This window comes from Chanodichthys erythropterus, chromosome 24, assembly GCF_024489055.1.
Source record: "Chanodichthys erythropterus isolate Z2021 chromosome 24, ASM2448905v1, whole genome shotgun sequence".
Classification (NCBI taxonomy): domain Eukaryota; kingdom Metazoa; phylum Chordata; class Actinopteri; order Cypriniformes; family Xenocyprididae; genus Chanodichthys; species Chanodichthys erythropterus.
The window spans coordinates 25,681,552-25,699,234 of NC_090244.1; positions in this window are offsets into that span (position 1 = coordinate 25,681,552).

Sequence of the window (17,683 nt, forward strand, 5' to 3'; positions counted from 1 at the left end):
TTTAAAAAAAAAGTGGAGTGTTCCTTTAAAATCTGAGCTGAAAATGTGAAAATATTTTTTTTTAAATTGATTAATTAAAGATTACTTATTACTATAAAAAATAAGAGAGCCATTACTGAGTTGCACTTTTTTTATCTGAAATTTAGTGATTTTTGTTTTACTCCATGCCCTGAAATTTCCATGCAGTCTAATCCATCAGACAGTATACTAAAACATCTTCCTATCCTCTTTCACATGAAAATACACAAACTGTAGATCAAAAATGTTCCTTCATCTGACTAACAGATGTCATTGAAGTGAAAACTTGTATAGCATTTTTTGTGTGAGTAATAACAGAATTACTCAAAGGTTTCAGACACACTCTCTTTGGTTTAATTAGCACTTGCACTGTTTGTAATATCTGCTGATCATTTGTTCACACCTCCATCACTCATGTGTTCTCAGTTCTGCACAAGAGCGCAGAGAATAAGTGAAAAATTATTCAATGTTCTGAAACTCACCCCAGCCCAAATTCACTGCAGTTAAGAAAGAAAGAAAGAAAGAAAGAAAGAGAGAATGAAAGAAAGAAAGAAAGAGAGAGAGAAAGAAAGAAAGAAAGAAAGAAAGAACGAAAGAAAGAAAGAAAAGAAAGAAAGAAAGAAAGAAAGAGAAAAAGAAAGAAAGAAAACAAAAGGAAACAGAAGATGGTGAAACAGAATAAGAAATTTAAGAGAAGTTGAAATGAAGGGGAAGCAGAATAGGAAGGGGAAGGTAAAGAGAAAACAATGGAAAGTTGAATGGGATGAAAAAGTGGGATGGTGAAGGAGAAGGGGAATTTGAAAGGATGGGGAAAGTGACAGAAGGAAAGAGGGAAGCAAAGAGAAGGTGAAAGGAAGGGGAAGCAAAATGGGAAAGGGAATGGGGCAGGAAGGGAAAGGTAACAAGAAAACAGAATAGAAAGATGAACAAAAATAGGATGGGAAGAAGCAGCAGAATGGTAAACGAGAAGTGAAAAAAGAAAGGTAAGAGCAAAAGGAAAGGTGAAATGAAGGGGAAGCTAAATTTGAAAGGGCATGGGAACAAGAAAGAAAGGGAAGGTAAAGAGAAAACAGAATAGAAAGGCAAACAGGAATGGGAATGGGATGGAAAAAGTGGGATGGTGAAAGAGAAGGGCAACCTCAAAGGGTCGGAAAGTGACAGAAAGGAATAGAAAAGCAAAGAGAAGGTGGAAGGAAGGGGAAGCAAAATGATAAGGGAATGGGGCAGGAAAAGGAAAGGAATGGTAACAAGAAAACAGAATAGAAAGGCGAACAAGAATGGGAATGGGAAGCAGCAGCAGAATGGTGAAAAAGAAGGCAAACCAGAAATGAAGAGGAAAGAGAAGGTGGAAGTGAAGGGGAAGCACAATTCGAAAGGGAATGGGAACAAGAAAGAAAAAAGGAAAGTAATGAGAAAAACAGAATAGAAAGGCAAACAAGAATGGGAAACGGAATGGTGAAAGAGAATAGGAACCAGAAAGCGACTGAAAGGGTACCAGGAAGATAGGAAAAAGGAAATGGGTACCAGAAAAGGAAGAGCAAGTGAAAATTGGGGGAAAAGGATAGGGAAAGGGATGAATATCAGAAGTGTAAATGGAACAGGAAAGGGAAGGTGTCTTGCCCCGCTAAAGAAACTTGGTGATCTAGGTGTGATGTGGTTTTGCTTGTGCTTAAAAAGTCTGACTCACACTCAGTATTTTGAGCATAATGTGTGAGAGTGTGAAAGAAAGTATGAAGATATCACATAGACCTAGTTTCATTCAGTGTTATAACAGCATTTCAGAACAGCTCTCAATCTTTTGTGATATTGCCTTGTGTTGCCTCAGTTTCATCAGCAGGCTTGATGCTGCATAGCACTCTCGACAGCTCTACAGATAGATAACTATATAAATAGATCTCCACATGGACCAGACTGTGTGTTCACAGCAGCTGCTGTTAGTGAGAACATTTGAGGTTTGGTAGGAGTATATTTGCAACACATTCTGAGGTAATGAATCCAAGAATTGGTTCAGGTTCTGCAAAGGAAATTGCCATGTAGGGTAGAGGTAGTGTAGTGGTTAGATATTTGGGCTGGATGATCTGTGTAGGCCCACTGCCCTGCAGTGTTTAGTTCAAACCCTGATCAAACCCTACCTGTCATTTTCTAGTAACTCTGAAGATCTTAATAAGCTTGCTCAGGTGTCTTTGATTGGGGTTGGAGCTAAACTCTGCAAGGCAGTGGACCTCCAGGGTCAGATTTGAGGAAACCTGGTGTAGTTGCTGGCTTCGACTTTAATGTCTATTTGAAAGTTGAAGTTGAAGTTTCACTTTAGTACAGTGTGTCCAGTCCTGAAGGCCAATGTCCTGCCGAGTTTAGCTCCAACTTGCCCCAACTTTAGTTTCTGCTCTGATTGAACTATAGTTTCTGCTCTGATTCTGCTCTGTAAATCTGGTGTAGTTGCTGGCTTCGACTTGAACTTTAACTTTCAAATTGACATGGTTGTTAAAGTTTCGTTGTAGTACGGTGTGTCCAGTCCTGAGGGCCAATGTCCTGCTGAGTTTAGCTCCAACTTGCCCCAACACATTTACCTGGAAGTTTTCTAGTAATTCTGAAGACCTTGAATAGCTGTTTTGGAGCAGAATTGGATTCCTGTTGTAGTACATTAAAGTACACTGAGGTCCTGTTTACACCTGGTATTAGGATGCATATTGGTTGATCGGATCACAAGTAGACAAGGGAGACACATTTTATGATTTTAAAAACACACAGAGAGCAGCAACTTTCGTTTCTGCTCTGATTGCTGCAAGGCCGAATGTGATGTGTGTTAGAAATCAGGAATGGTGAGAGAACATTGTGCTTGGTACATTTTTCATCTTCAACCAAAATTTGGTCTTCAGCCAACAAATTTTAAATCCCATCTGGCTAGTGTGCTTCCCATAATGATAAAGCATTAGTCAGTAGGCAGAGTAGCAGTCTTTTGTGGCTGTTCGAACATATTCAACCACATGAGAGTTTACACTACGAAAGCAATCCGGTCGAATGTGTTTTCAACTACCTCTGGAAGTGGTCGAAAGTGGAAAAGTTCAAAAAGTTTTAGAGCTTGTCCACATGGAGACGTACAAAAAAATTTGTATCGTATAGGCATTTCGTCCAGACGGATCCAGCATTTTCAGTGCCTGAAACTGCTAATTTTTTTAACCAGGTCCCAGAGTGGATAAATCTGAAAATGACACCCTTGCATTTTTGTGTGTACAGCCAATTCGTTTGTGAAACGATGATGTCATCTCCCCACGTGTCAACCCTAGTCAGACCTCACTATGTCATGTAACAGCAACAAAAACAACAACAATTGCGAACTACATGCTTGTGTTCATGCTGCAGAAGCTACTGATTATATTAGCTTTACTAAAATAAAGCTTTATTTCTAAGCTCCATTAAAGTTTGTATACAGCGTGCAAGGTTTACACACTTGCACCGAGTCTTATTCTCTGGCTGCGTTCCAGTTCGGTTTTAGACACGCACTCGCAAACTTCCCTAAACACTTCCCCTCGGGGGAATCCCTGCCGCCATTTTGAAGTGCGTTCCACTTCGTGAAGTGGACGAGGGAAGTTTATATGGACAGATATCGCTCCCTCGCTCCCACGATTTTGACCGAGGGAGCGAGTCTACTTCATATGTACACTTCAGGCAGCTCCATAACCCACAATGCAACACGATTGTGACGTCACCGCATATCGCGTTTAATTTACCCCACCACAAACAACTCTATGATATATTAATTATTTTTTAAACATTTAAAACACACATATATACATATAGAATGCTGTATTAAACAATTTTGTAAGGGGAAAAATAAATAATAAATCAGCTCCATTGCAGATTCCAAGTGAACAAGGGCTTAGGACCTTCCAGTTCAGCCCATACAAAGGTTCCGCCAGAAGTGGGCACTCGTGCAACGTAAGCAATGACGTACATCCGAGTCAACGAGACCGAGTGAAGTTAGCGAGGGAAGGGCATTTAAAAACCAAACTGGAACACAGCGTCTGTGTATCTCTGTGGCAGATTTGCAGCACCACATACTGATCTGGCAGTATACTACATCGCTTTGAGTTGGTTTCAGTGGTTTTGTGTGTGCGCAGATATTTTTTGAGACGAGGAAAAAAAAGATCAGCTAGGGAAAGCTCTGGCTTCGTGTGGATGTGGAATTAAACCCCTAAATCTTTTTTGATGTATGTGATTATACTTGACATTATTGTTCCCCCTGTAGTGGTCTTTTTGGTTTCTCCCATTTCTCCTAAGCAACTGATTATACCTACACCTGTGACAAATTTTGTACCTGATACACTCTGAGGAAGGCTGGATTGGTGAAATGCATCAGTGTTCTAGTAACTTTTTAATGTTTCTAAAGTGAGCTATGTTTGAATAAAGGCTTTTTAATATTTTGGAACCAGAAGAAGTGCCTTGGATTCTTATTCATTATAGATGCAAGTTCGAACCCAACATAAGAGCACCTTCTAAGATTATTAAACAGAGGTCCTTTCAGCAAAGTAGTGCCCCAAAATTTTTTCCTTGATATGTTTTAGACCCCGTTTACATCTGTATTTTGCGTCGTCCACTTGTGATCAGATTGGCAAAAAATGCTTCTGAATGCCAGGTGCAAACAGGGCCTGATTTTTGGGATTGACAAACACATTGAAACTTCTAAATTATACTTCAGTGTCTATTTGTATGAAATACAAGAGTCACTCCCAAACTCAGAACGGTTGATATATTGATAACATGGATTTGGGTATTCTTGATGTGTGAATATTTAGAAAAATGCCTCAATGCTTAAAGTGCCCCTTTATGGATTTTTGAAAATTACCTTTCATGTAGTGTGTATCATAGCTCTTAGTGAATGAAAACATCCTGCACATTTTTAAATCTGAAAGTGCACCGTATATTAAGTTATTGTCTCTCAAAAGTAAGAGTTGTCTCTGAGTCACTTAAACGAGTCGTTTGTAAAACGAATCTTAAGCCATTTCGTTTTGACATCACAACGAAATATTAGCATATTGCCCGCTCACTTATTGCATGCACAGACGCCAGGGAAAACCCGAACATTGTGATGTGTGTTCCTGTCATTTTACTGACAATTGCCTCTTCAACCTAAATGCGTTCAACCAGGGTTTTGCGGGCTGGTTGCTATTGAAGCATGGGTCAGTACTCAGTTTGGACCAGCTCCTTCCTCCTCCGAATCACAACCTGTAAGTACGATTAATAATTGTTGCAACGTTTGATAGACTGACTGTTTTGTAGGAAAGAATGTAGTTGTAATTCTCACAGAGAAAATAATTTAAATTAGTTAAGTTTTAAGAAGCCAACTGCCCCCGAACAAAAAGACTCACCTGTTCTGATGTGCAGTCCAAATGAAACGGCACAAGTCTATATGCCCTCTAAGTAAGAAAAAAAAAAAAATCTTCCAGACAAATATATGATTAGCAAGGACTAAAATCCAGTGTCTAACATCCCCACGGTTCTGAGTTTCAGTTCAGTGGCCTTTAGAGTAACGTTACTGGACTGAAACCCTTAGCCTGTGTGTATTGTGTTCGCTCCATGCAGCTTGTATGCCTCCGGCTAACCAGCTAACAGCAATATGTGTTCGCTCGCAATTGTCTAGAAATGTGTTGGAGTTACTTGGAGTTATGATAAAGAATGGAGCAATATGTTGGTGTACAACTGCAGTGCTTTATCAATACATTTCTGCGTTGGGCTAACGCATATACCATGACAGTTTATGTGTTTACCACCGAGCTGTGGGCTAGGTTCCCTAACATAAACACAAAACAACTTAATTCCTCTCTGAGTCTTTATTTTAAGAACAGAGCGGAGCACCATCATTATTATAATACAATGTAAGTGATGCAAGCACTGTATACTGTACTCCGTGTTAACCAGCAGAAGTCATCTGACCAGTCACTGCAGATTAGCATCTCGCAAACAAGGGGTTCGGCAAAATGAATCGTTTGGAAGTCGTTGAGCAAATAAGGTAAAAATAAATGCATATTATAAGACAAAGAGTTTTTTCTGACCTTGCATGCTTTTAAACCTGTTGTTGGGGACTTACAAAACAAAAATAGGAACCTTTCAAATGACATAATAGGGGCACTTTAATATTGAAAAAACATTGACAAAACCCCATTGAAAAAATAGTTCATTCTTCATAATGTCTTCTCTTGTTTTCACAGAATAAATGCAGGTTTGGGCTAACTATTCAGTCTTTAGCATCCTTGTTATCAAGTTCACCTCCCATTTTGATTGACGCATACTATAATAAATATACTTTTCGGTATTGAAGGGAAACATTTGTATAATCAAGCTCTCATCTTAAGCTTGTCACATTACACCGCCTTCTCCACTTAGGATACATATCTTATAAGGCATAATGTTGCCTAATTTTAGAACAGCCTTAGCATTTAAATCATGTCCATGATCCCTTAAAATTCTATATAGATCTTGGATCATATAGTGGAAGTGTTTTAACAAAACTGTTGACTTCAACTGTGAACTGACTTCAAATTTACAGTAAAACATCCATCTAGATGCAAGCGATGTACAATTACGCCATCATTATTTCTGCAGACTTTTCATTTCGATTCAGTCCCTAGCCTTTTCATCTCTTCAAGGTTTTTTTTTCTTCTCCCTGGTCTCATCTATATAACATTTTAATCAAAGGTTTGAGAGAGAGAGCTGTAGGATTCATTAAAATCTAAGCCCTGTCTCTCTCTCTCTCTCTCTCAGACACATGCACATACACGCACAGATCCCATCTGCTGAGGGTCAGCTCTGAATAGTAGAGTTGGTCCTAGGGGACGTGTTGGCCCTTCTCAGTGTGTGCTTAAGCAGATTTGGCTCCTGCTCTTTCACTCTCTGTCTGTCTGTCTCTAGAAGTCTCCCTCTCCTCTTAATCACTGTCAAAGTGAGAGGTGAGAGGCCTTGAGTCACACCTGAGTCCCAGACCATAGGAAGAATATAACAAAGGGGATCTCTTTAATATCTCAGTTGTTTCTCCTAGACAGCAACAAAATTAAATGAAAAGTAAATAGAGAGTCTTCTGCTTCTCAGTTTATTCTCCTGAGAAAAATATATTCTCACATATGTTACACTCTATAAAATTCTGGGTTAAAAACAACCCAAGTTGGGTTGAAAATGGACAAACCCAGCGGTTGGGTTAAATGTTTGCCCAATGTGCGGAGCAGGTTTATTTAACACAAATATTGTTTAAAAATTACTATATGGCTGGCTTAAAATGAACCCAAAATAGGTTGGAAATTCAAAATCAGACACATAATTGCTAGAATCAACAATAAAAATCAAAAGGTGAACATTTATTAATAATACATGTTTATTGTTTAATTATTAAGCAAGCAATACAGTCATTTTTAAACAATAGTTGAGTTAAATAAAACTACCCAGCAAACATTTAACCCAACCGCTGGGTTGAAGCCCGAAACACACCAAGCCGACAAACTAGTGGCGACGAAAGCAGGCTGCAGGGTTGGTTCACGTCGGCAGCGTCTGGGTCGAAAGTTGCAGTGACACACCAAACTGACGCTCGACACCCGACAGCCAAGTAGCACGTCCGTTCTGTGCCTGCGTAAGAAAAATTCCTTTCCATACCAGCAGGTGGCAGTAGCTGAACAGCCAATCAGAATGATCAGATGGCCCAAATGACCGACGAGCTCCGACGCCGAACATGTCAAATGTCAACATTTCAAAAGCTGACGGTGTGGAACACAATGAGAAAACTTGGTGGCTTGGTGTGTTCCGGGCTTAAAACAACCCTTTCGCTGGGTTAAAACAACCCAATTGCTGGGTTAAAACAACCCAATTGCTGGGTTTGTCCATTTTCAACCCAACTTGGGTTGTTTTTAATCCAGCATTTTTTAGAGTGTTCATTTAACAAAGTTCTAGAACTGAGCTTGTGCAGGCTCTGCTTCAATATCTGGTGAGCACCTTACTTAGACAGCATTTTCGGGCACTGTGTACACCAGTAATAAGAAAGTAAAGGGCTGATTTTTATCTCCTGGTGACTCAGTTACCTTAACTACGCATTTCTAGTAGGCTCCTCCATCTTATCTCTCTCCAGGAGGGAGGACGGATGTTAAATAATCCACTGCTGGTCTCTACAGAGCAAATCTGGCAACCTGAGCCAATGCAGAGATGTGCTTTACAGGGAGAAAAAATACTGTCAGTTCCCACGGCATCAGCGGGATCGAACTATTTTAAGATGGTGTGAAGAACAGGGCGGTGGAAGGGGGAGGGGATGATTCTCAAGCAAAGGAAAAGTGTTGATAAGTGATGAAACATTCATTTAGTTTTGTGCCTATACGTTTGCCGTTGTGTTGACTGCCAGACTTTTTTGGACCCCTTTCACCTGCTAAACCATAAGGTTAAAAAACAGAGATGTCAGCCAGCATTTGTGTAATTTGCGCAGCAGAGAGACTGAACTTCTATTCCCTGTGCATGGGGAGAGTAATTTAAAACCTAATTACATGAATAAATGCCTCAGGGCATCAATAGTTCATAAACATGACAGAGAGAACTGGCCAACATTCATACGAAAAGTAACCGGTCTCTTTTTCCCTAGGAACTTCCTTTGTAATTTAGCACAACCTATATTGATCAGTTAGATTTCTGAAACTTGAAAATTCATCACTATAATAGTTTACAGTTTTCCATGTATTTGTTAACACATTTCTGTATGGTTGCTAGAATGGTTACTGAAGCATTGATTGGTGGTTGCTAGGGTATTTTGAGTGTTTTTTAAATGCTGTTGCTAGGGTTTTGTGGTTATTTGCTAGTTCGCTGTTGTGGCTTGGTGTGTTTCGGGCTTCAACCCAGCGGTTGGGTTAAATGTTTGCTGGGTAGTTTTATTTAACTCAACTATTGTTTAAAAATTACTGTATTGCTTGCTTAATAATTAAACAATAAACATGTATTATTAATAAATGTTCACATTTTGATTTTTATTGTTGATTCTAGCACTATAATAGTTTACAGTTTTCCATGTATTTGTTAACACATTTCTGTATGGTTGCTAGAATGGTTACTGAAGCATTGATTGGTGGTTGCTAGGGTATTTTGAGTGTTTTTTAAATGCTGTTGCTAGGGTTTTGTGGTTATTTGCTAGTTCGCTGTTGTGGGTGGTTGGCAGTGCGTTCTTAAAGGCACAATATGTAAGATTTTTGCATTAAAATATAAAATGTAAATGTACAGGTGAATCTAATGACCCAAGAAGAGTTTTGGACAAGAGGAAAGATAAAACAAGGATTGATAATGGTGTGGCATTTCCTAAAAGCCCCGATATACTTCAAACAAAGTTCTTTTTCGCTCTTCGTTTAGGGGTTAAACGAAGCTCGAAATACGTGAGCAGCGATATATTGTAATCGGACATCTGATGCTACCCACGCGGCTGAGAGCAGCATTTAGATAATATGTAAATATGTGCTGCGCGCTTTCCTCTCAGTAACAAAATAAACACAACAAAAATTAGAAAACAGCTAGCATTTTTATAGAAAGCATAAGAAAAGTGTCTGATCATAACAACATTGGTATGTTAGCATTAGCTCTGCAAATTAGCACTCCAGTCACGTCACGTTTATTTTTATAGCACTTTATTCTCTAGATTGCTTAAAAGCAAGCAGCTTTATAGTATCAAACATGAAAAACAGTGTCAGTGCCTCATTTCATCAGAAGCACAACTTAATTTTGTACTATAAAGAAGCTATGCAGTGTGTTCATGTTTTCAACCACGGAGATCTTACCTTGACGGACTCAACAGACGAAATGAGTCAAAGAAGGGTTCCATGTGAAAGAAGGCGGAGCCTCAACGCACACCTCCTATTTTGTTATTGTCACGGACCAGTGGTAGTACAAAGGTGTTTTGCAGCTGGAGTGAACTTTTCCTTAGAGTTCGCTTTGGCAAGCCGTTTCGAACTCCCAAAATGAACACAAATCGAACTTCGTTTTGGGCTGATTTTGTTAGAAATTACGTCACATCTGTTCGTTCTTCAATTTTCATTTGAAGTATATCAGGGCCTAAACTGTTTAACAGGTCTGGTGAACAAGTCTATGGCAGTGTAATTAAAGTGTTTCACTGTCTAATTTTCGCTCTTAGCAATTCTACTCAGCTAGCATATATACGGCATCCCGTAATAGTGGCAGCCAATAATGAGCGTGCAGATCTCTTGGACATTTACTGAAATACAGTGGTCACATCATTTCAACATGGTGAAATACATTAATGCAGGTGACCCGCACCATAAATAATATGTTGGGATAAGTTTTGCATTGAAGGTTAAAATTTATGGGTATGTGGGGTGTTCAAACAACTAAACAGATAGCTCACCCCAAAATGAAAATTATCCTAGGTGTATATAACTATCTTCTTTCAGACGAATACAACTGGAGTTATATTAAAAATATCCTGGTTCTTCCGAGACTTGAATGGGGTATTGTGTTTTGAAGCTGAAAAAAGTGCATCCATCCATCATAAAAGTAATCGATGGGTTTTTGTTAGAAAAATATCCATGTTCCGGCAGACGGCCTTATGCGGGTCGAGTTCCGGCAGAAGAGTGCTTAATGTGGAAGCAAAACAAAACACCGGTCATGAATTAGAAGTCTAAAATGACAATTTTTAAAGAGAAAGTTGGAGGATTTTAATATAAGAGGAGCTTGAATTTGTTTCCCAGACCTATTTTTTAAATCACGAAAGCCATCTAAGCTTACAATACTCCTACGTCCTGCGTCATACATCGCGTCTGAGGTCACTCTTCCTCCAGAACAAGACTCGTGCACAGCTGTTGCCGGAAGCCAGTTGTTATAGTTCAAATATGGATATTTTTGTTACAAAAACACATTGCTTTGCTTAAGAAGGCCTTTATTAACCCACTAAAGTCATATGGATTACTTTTATGATTGGACTTCAAAATCATGAGCGCCATTCACTCTCATTATAAAGCTTGGAAGAGCCAGAATATATTTTAATATAACTCTGACTGTGTTCGTCTGAAAGAAGATATTGATGCCTGCCATATCAAACAGTGCTAAAAAGTGAGAAAAAAATTATTTAAAAGAGAAGGTTAGAATATAAGAGCCCAGTGTGAGTCACCATTGACTCATTCCTGTTTAGTCATACGTGACAGCAGGTTTAGTTGAGAAGATCATATTGGCATACAGACCGCTTGTGCAAACCTTACTTCTGCCTCTCTGCGTGACAGAATCCATCTGATGAAACACCCCCTTTGCAATAACTGTTTAGGGAGAGTTAAGTCGGGTTGGGAGGGGTTCACGGAAATAATTGTGTTTGGAACCTGGTGTCCCATGAGCCCTGCAGAGGTTTGGTCATTACATACTCATTCTGGATGCTGATTACAGCCTTACGGCCCCTAGAGATGCTGGGATACCCTTCAACACCTGCTGCCCCAAGCACAGCACTGGATCAAACTCATTTATTACACACACACACAAACACACACACGACTCTTTGTTTGGTCAAAATCAGAATAGCGTTTCCAAAACTAACAAAATATCCTAATTTTAGCCTATTCCTATCATTATGCACCATCACATGCTGTATGTGGTGCATTTTGAGCGTTTTAAGTTGATGGGTATTACGTAGGTGGATTTGTCACAGAGGCAATTGGCATGACGCGTGTCATCGGTGGGCTGTGGGAAAACACGTTCCGGTCGGCTGGTGACAGCAATGTGTGTCCTGTCACATTAACACACGCCACAGAGGAAGCCAGCCCAGATCATTAAAGTGAGACGGCTCATCTTTTATTTTCAGCAGAGCATGACTGCTTACTGTTGTCCAGTCAAGAGTGCAGGGTTGAAAGGTAAAGGGATCATTTTACCAGTTTGGTGACTTATTAACAAATGAATAAATTTAGAATATTCCGTAAAAACAATGAAACATCCTATATACATTTAGCAACAATTGATTGAGATATCAAGATTTAGAGGGTCTTTTATTCTTCTGGGTTTTGTGGTGTCTGGTCTAGATTTTAGATTTTGAAGGTCTGGTACTGGTCTGGGTCTTGGAGGTCTGGTTTTTGAAGGGTTAGTTCACCCAAAAAAAAGAAAATTCTGTCATTAATTACTCACCTTTATGTCGTTCCACACCTGTAAGACCTTCGTTCGTCTTTGAAATACAAATTAAAAAATATTTTTGATGAAATACAAGAGGTTTTTTTATCCCCCATAGACAGCAATTTAACCACCAATATCAAAGTTCTGAAAGGTACTGAAGACATTATTAAAACAATCGTGACTGCAGTGGTTCAACCTTAATGTTATGAAGTGATGAGAATAGCTTTTGTGCGCAAAAACAACGAAAATAATGACTTTATTCAACAATATCTTCTCTTCTGTGCTATTCTCATAAGTTGTTTACGTTCAGCGCTTCCTGGTTATACATCTGAACGGCGACTTATTATTGGCCGGCTCCTCCTCGTGCTGCTCACAAGTGCAGTGTAGGCCAATACTGAGCCGGCGTTCTGACGTAAACATGGAATCGCTGAACGTAAACAGCATATAAGAATGACACAGAAGAGAGAATAATGTTGAAAAGGATTAGTCCACTTTTAAATAAACTTTTCCCGATAATTTACTCACCCCCATGTCATCCAAGATGTTCATGTCTTTCTTTCATCAGTCGAAAAGAAATTAAGGTTTTTGATGAAAACATTCCAGGATTTTTCTCCTTATAGTGGACTTCAATGGCCTCCAGACGGTTGAAGGTCAAAATGACAGTTTCAGTGCAGCTTCAAAGGGCTTTAAACGATACCAGACGAGGAATAAGGGTCTTATCTAGCGAAACGATCGGCCATTTTCAAAAAAAAATACAACTATGCTTTATAAACACAAAATATCGCCTTGAACGTACTTCCGCATTCTTCAAAACGCTTACGCTGTATGTCCTACGCCTTCCCTATTCTACTTACGGAAAAAACTAAACTGGTGCCGTGTTTGGCACAGGCGTAGGACATACATATCTAATTTCGCTATATAAGATCCTTATTCCTCATCTGAATCATGATCATTTGTGTTTATAAATCATATAAATTTATATCTTTTTTAATAAAATGACTGATCGTTTCGCTAGATAATACCCTAATTCCTCATCTGGTTTATTTAAAAGGGGACTAATCCTTAAATGTTGAACCACTGTAGTCACGTCGATGTCTTTAGTACCTTTCTGGACCTTGAAAATAAATGGTGGTTAAACTGCTGTCAAGGGGGGGGGGGTTTGTGGTAAACAACTCTTAGATTTCATTAAAAATATCGTCATTTGTATTCCGAAGATGAACTAAGGTCTTATGAGTGTGGAACGACATGAGGGTGAGTAACCCTTTCATTCTGTTCTCTTAGTGTAATCACAAATAAATGACCAGCACGCTCAGCAGTCTGTTGTTGGGGTGTTAAGTGGTATTGATTAGTGATTTGTTTCCATCTAATTGCTGGTGGTAATTTGTCCTTTGTTGGACATTCACCTAAATCAGTTCCACTGGTGTAATGACTCAAATCTATCGACTCTGACTACATATAAGGTTTACACACTACTTTTTTTTGGATATTAAATACATTTTGAGGATGTAAGTTGCAGGAAGCATGATGAAGCATCACTTTCACAAACCCTTGTGTATGTCCTAAGAGAAATACACTTTAGTATATTTTTTCAAGAGTACTTTTTATGGAAATAATAAGTAATGTTTTGAATCAGTGGTTCGGAACAACAAAGCCTTGTTTACTGAAATCACGTGATTTTGGCAGTTTGATACACGCTCCGAACCAATGATTCGAAACAAAAAATTTGTATAGTTTCATGAAGCAGTGTTTTGAAATCGGCCATTACTAGATATTGTTGAATAAAGTTGTTATTTAGTTTTTTTTTCCCACATAAAAAGTATTCTCATCCCTTCATAACATTAAGGTTGAACCAGTGTCGTCACATGAACTGTTTTAAATATGTCTTTAGTAGCTTTCTGGGCATTTTAAAGTGTAAATTAACTTGCAGTCAATTGAGGCCTCACTGAACCATCAGATTTGATCAAAAATATCTTAATTTGTGTTTTGAAGATGAACGAAGGTCTTACGGGTGTGGAACGACATGATAGTGAGTAATTATTTGGGTGAACTAACCCTTTAAAGTGCACTACAAATGCACATTCAGTACAATTAAGCATAAGCACATTTCTTTTTCACAAGGGCTGTGATGCACCATCTTCAATGAAATCAATGCAGTAAACTGGCTTGAACTCGAGGCACTAAAACACTTTAACAAAGAGGACAACAGCACATCATAAAAAGTAGAGGTCCACTAAACTTTATCAAGCTGAACAGAAACTTACTTGTTACAGAAACAAAAAAAGTCTGCAAGATCAAAGAGAGACAACAAATCAATGCCCAGAATGATTTTAATGACTATATCATGCAAAAATAATCATCATACTCTATAAAGAACATCAACTCTTTTCTTTTCAAAACCAGAAAATTGCCTCTAAATTTTGGTCCACCAGTCGCAAAAATCAAAGGAAAGACATAATCATGTCTTGATTTGAACAATTGTATATAAAATCACACATAGGGAGCAGATCATACAGTTTAACACTTTTTGACATCAACAAATCTCTCTGTTTGACACAACAATAGAATATAACAATCACTTGTGCACTTCAGTCTCAGGCAAGAGGCCATGAAAAGAGCTTTAGGTTTGTGATATATAGTCATCACAAAATACACAAATCTAGAAAACATCTAGCTGAGTTTCAGAACAACTTAAAGCATGGCTCAGATTCCAACCTCTGAAAATGTCAATGTATCTTCTTATCAGAACAAACATAAGCTGATTCTGATGTTTCGATAAGACTTCCGCAATCATTCGAATGACTCTGTAAACTAGACACAACTCAGATTTGTTGAACGATTCAGATGATGACTATAACAAGATTGCTGATGTTATTTGTAGATTATTGCAGTACATGTTCTTAATAGGTGTTTTTTTTTTTTTATCATTATTATTATTTTTTGATCAAGGAACGATTTAAGACTTTGACACATTACTGCTGGCTAACGAAACACAACACTGGTTTGTGTCATGAATGGAGCATCAGAGTGAATCTCACAAATCATGAGCAAGTAACATTTCATTTTTTAAAGAAAATGAAGCCTTAGGACTATAAGATTTATTTATTTATTTTCATTATTACACTGGCATGATTTTAATTATGTTAAAAATAAGCAGGTTACTTATTTCTATTACTGTTATAATACTATGATAAATGCTTTACTGTTTAAACAATATTCCATATTTTTGCTTTGTGGATTTTTATTTTTTATTTTATGCATTATGATAATGAGAAATTTGGCGTGTGGGTGGGGGGGTGCTTAATTCTTGTAAATGTAAATACAAAAAAAAAAAAAAAAAAAACTAAAAAACATCTCTCTGTCCCTCCATTGACAGTCCACGCAATTGACACTGACGCTTCAAAAAGTTCATAAAGAGATTGTAAAACTAATCTGTATGAACCTAGAGGTTTAATTAAAATGTTCTGAAAACACGATCACTTTATATGATGAACAGATTGAATTTAGCTTTTATTCATATTCATTAACTCACATATAAGTAGTGATAAACAGAAGCTCAAGCACGTTTGCTTGACGCATGTGAGAACCAATGAGGTTCATTCATCACTGTAAACCCGAATAAGCTGGGCTAACTCAAACAAAATTGTAATCAATTACATCAATTTTTATGATGTTCCCATTTTTTAAGTAAGCAGAACTATCAAGTTTTGAGTTTGTAGTACTCATGCATGTTAATTGCTCCTAACTTGAAGTACTGAGTTACTTAACTCATATATTTTAATAGCAATTAACATAAAAGATTTAGTTAATTAACTCAAAGTTTCTTAGCTCAAAGTAAAAGATTTTTATTTTGTACTCTTACATTTTTATTGATCTTAACTTATTATTTAAATTCACTAATTTATACATTTAACTTAATTTAAGAGGTTATTTCAACGTAAACATTTTGCTAGCTATAACAAACTAATTCAGAAAATGCCAACTTGCTAATTTGTTATCAATAGCATGATATAGCATTTACTTAATGAGTACAGCAACTTAAAACATGTACTTAAAACATGCTCTCAAACCAAGCAGCATCGCCGCTTGTCATCGTGATGGTAACTCTCTAAAAACCAACATTAACAGAAACTCTTCTAAATTGGCATAACAAAACAATAATCACTTCTAAATCTCTATATATAACACTTAATTTTAGCATTTACTCTCCCTTTCGAGTGCCATGGGCAGAGCATGCTGGGAAATAGAAATCCTAGCCCGGTTTCAGTTAAACTTAAGTTAGGGTTAGAAGAAATGAGGGGACTTCCGGGTTTAAGATGGAGTAAGACGTGAGTTTTGTAGCTCTGCTGATTTTCACTCAAATTTCATTAAAACAAGACAACATAAAGCTAGTTAGTGCTCTCGAATCCTTAATAGTGTTGCAATCGCAATGTTCTTGTTTAAATAGCATCAAAGAAACAAGGAAAGAAAGATGTCGCTGAGGGAGAAAGTACGGCTGAGACCGCGGGCTCGATGGAAAAGGCCAGCTCAACAGCAAGTAATGACCCGGTGCTGCTTGCAATTGAATCTCTCTGACTGGAGCTAGGCAAAGTTAAGACTGATATTAAAGAAAGTTTGAAAGGAGAGATTGCGATGCTGGAGAGAAAAATTGATGCGAAGTTTGATGCAATGCAGTAAATCATAAATGACCAAAGCACAACTCTCAAACACACTGCAACAACTTCGTCAGATGCTGTTACGAAACTACAAGCTCAAGTTAAAAGTCTGTTCGAGCAGGTGACAGAAATAATGGAGAAATGTATCGATCTGGAAGGCTGTTCTAAGAGGCAAAATATAAGAATCGTGGGAATCCGAGAAGGATTGGAAAACGGTCAAGGTGCTAGAGAATTGAGGTGCACATGAAGGTGCTTGAATTAGATGAGCTTCCTGTCCTGGATTGCGCGCACCGAACTCTTCGCTCCCGGCCTGAGGACAGTGACCCGCCGTGTCAGTTTATTGCTCGAAAACACCATGGCCAAACTATGGAAAACATCATGCGCAAAGTTTCATTACAAAGAAAGCTAACCTTTAACAGTTGCTCCATGCAGATCTTCAGAGACTACTCTTCGGCTGTGGTAAAACGACGGGCAGCCTTTGCCAGAGTAAGATAAACCCGGTGTGAAGTTTGACATTCTGTATCCAGCGAAACTTCGGCTGACGTACAGCGTTACTAATGTTAATGTATTGGAGTGAAGCTTTTCACCGACGCGAACGAAGCATGGAAATTTGCAAACAAACAGTTTGGCAAAGATAAATAAATATTGAGTTTTTATTGCCTTCTACTTCGTAAGTTTTGTTGGCATTTTAAAAAAGTGTTATTATTATTTCTTTTAAAATTTCTAATAAACATATTTAATCATAAATTTAAAGAAATGAGTTCATACAACTCAAAACAATTAAACAGTTCATGCTACTTGCAAATACACATAACAGTTAATTTAACTGAACTAATTTGTTTAATTTAAGTTTGTTTAAGTATTTTAAGCATTAGGGTTACAGTGTTGTGTTACGCACATTT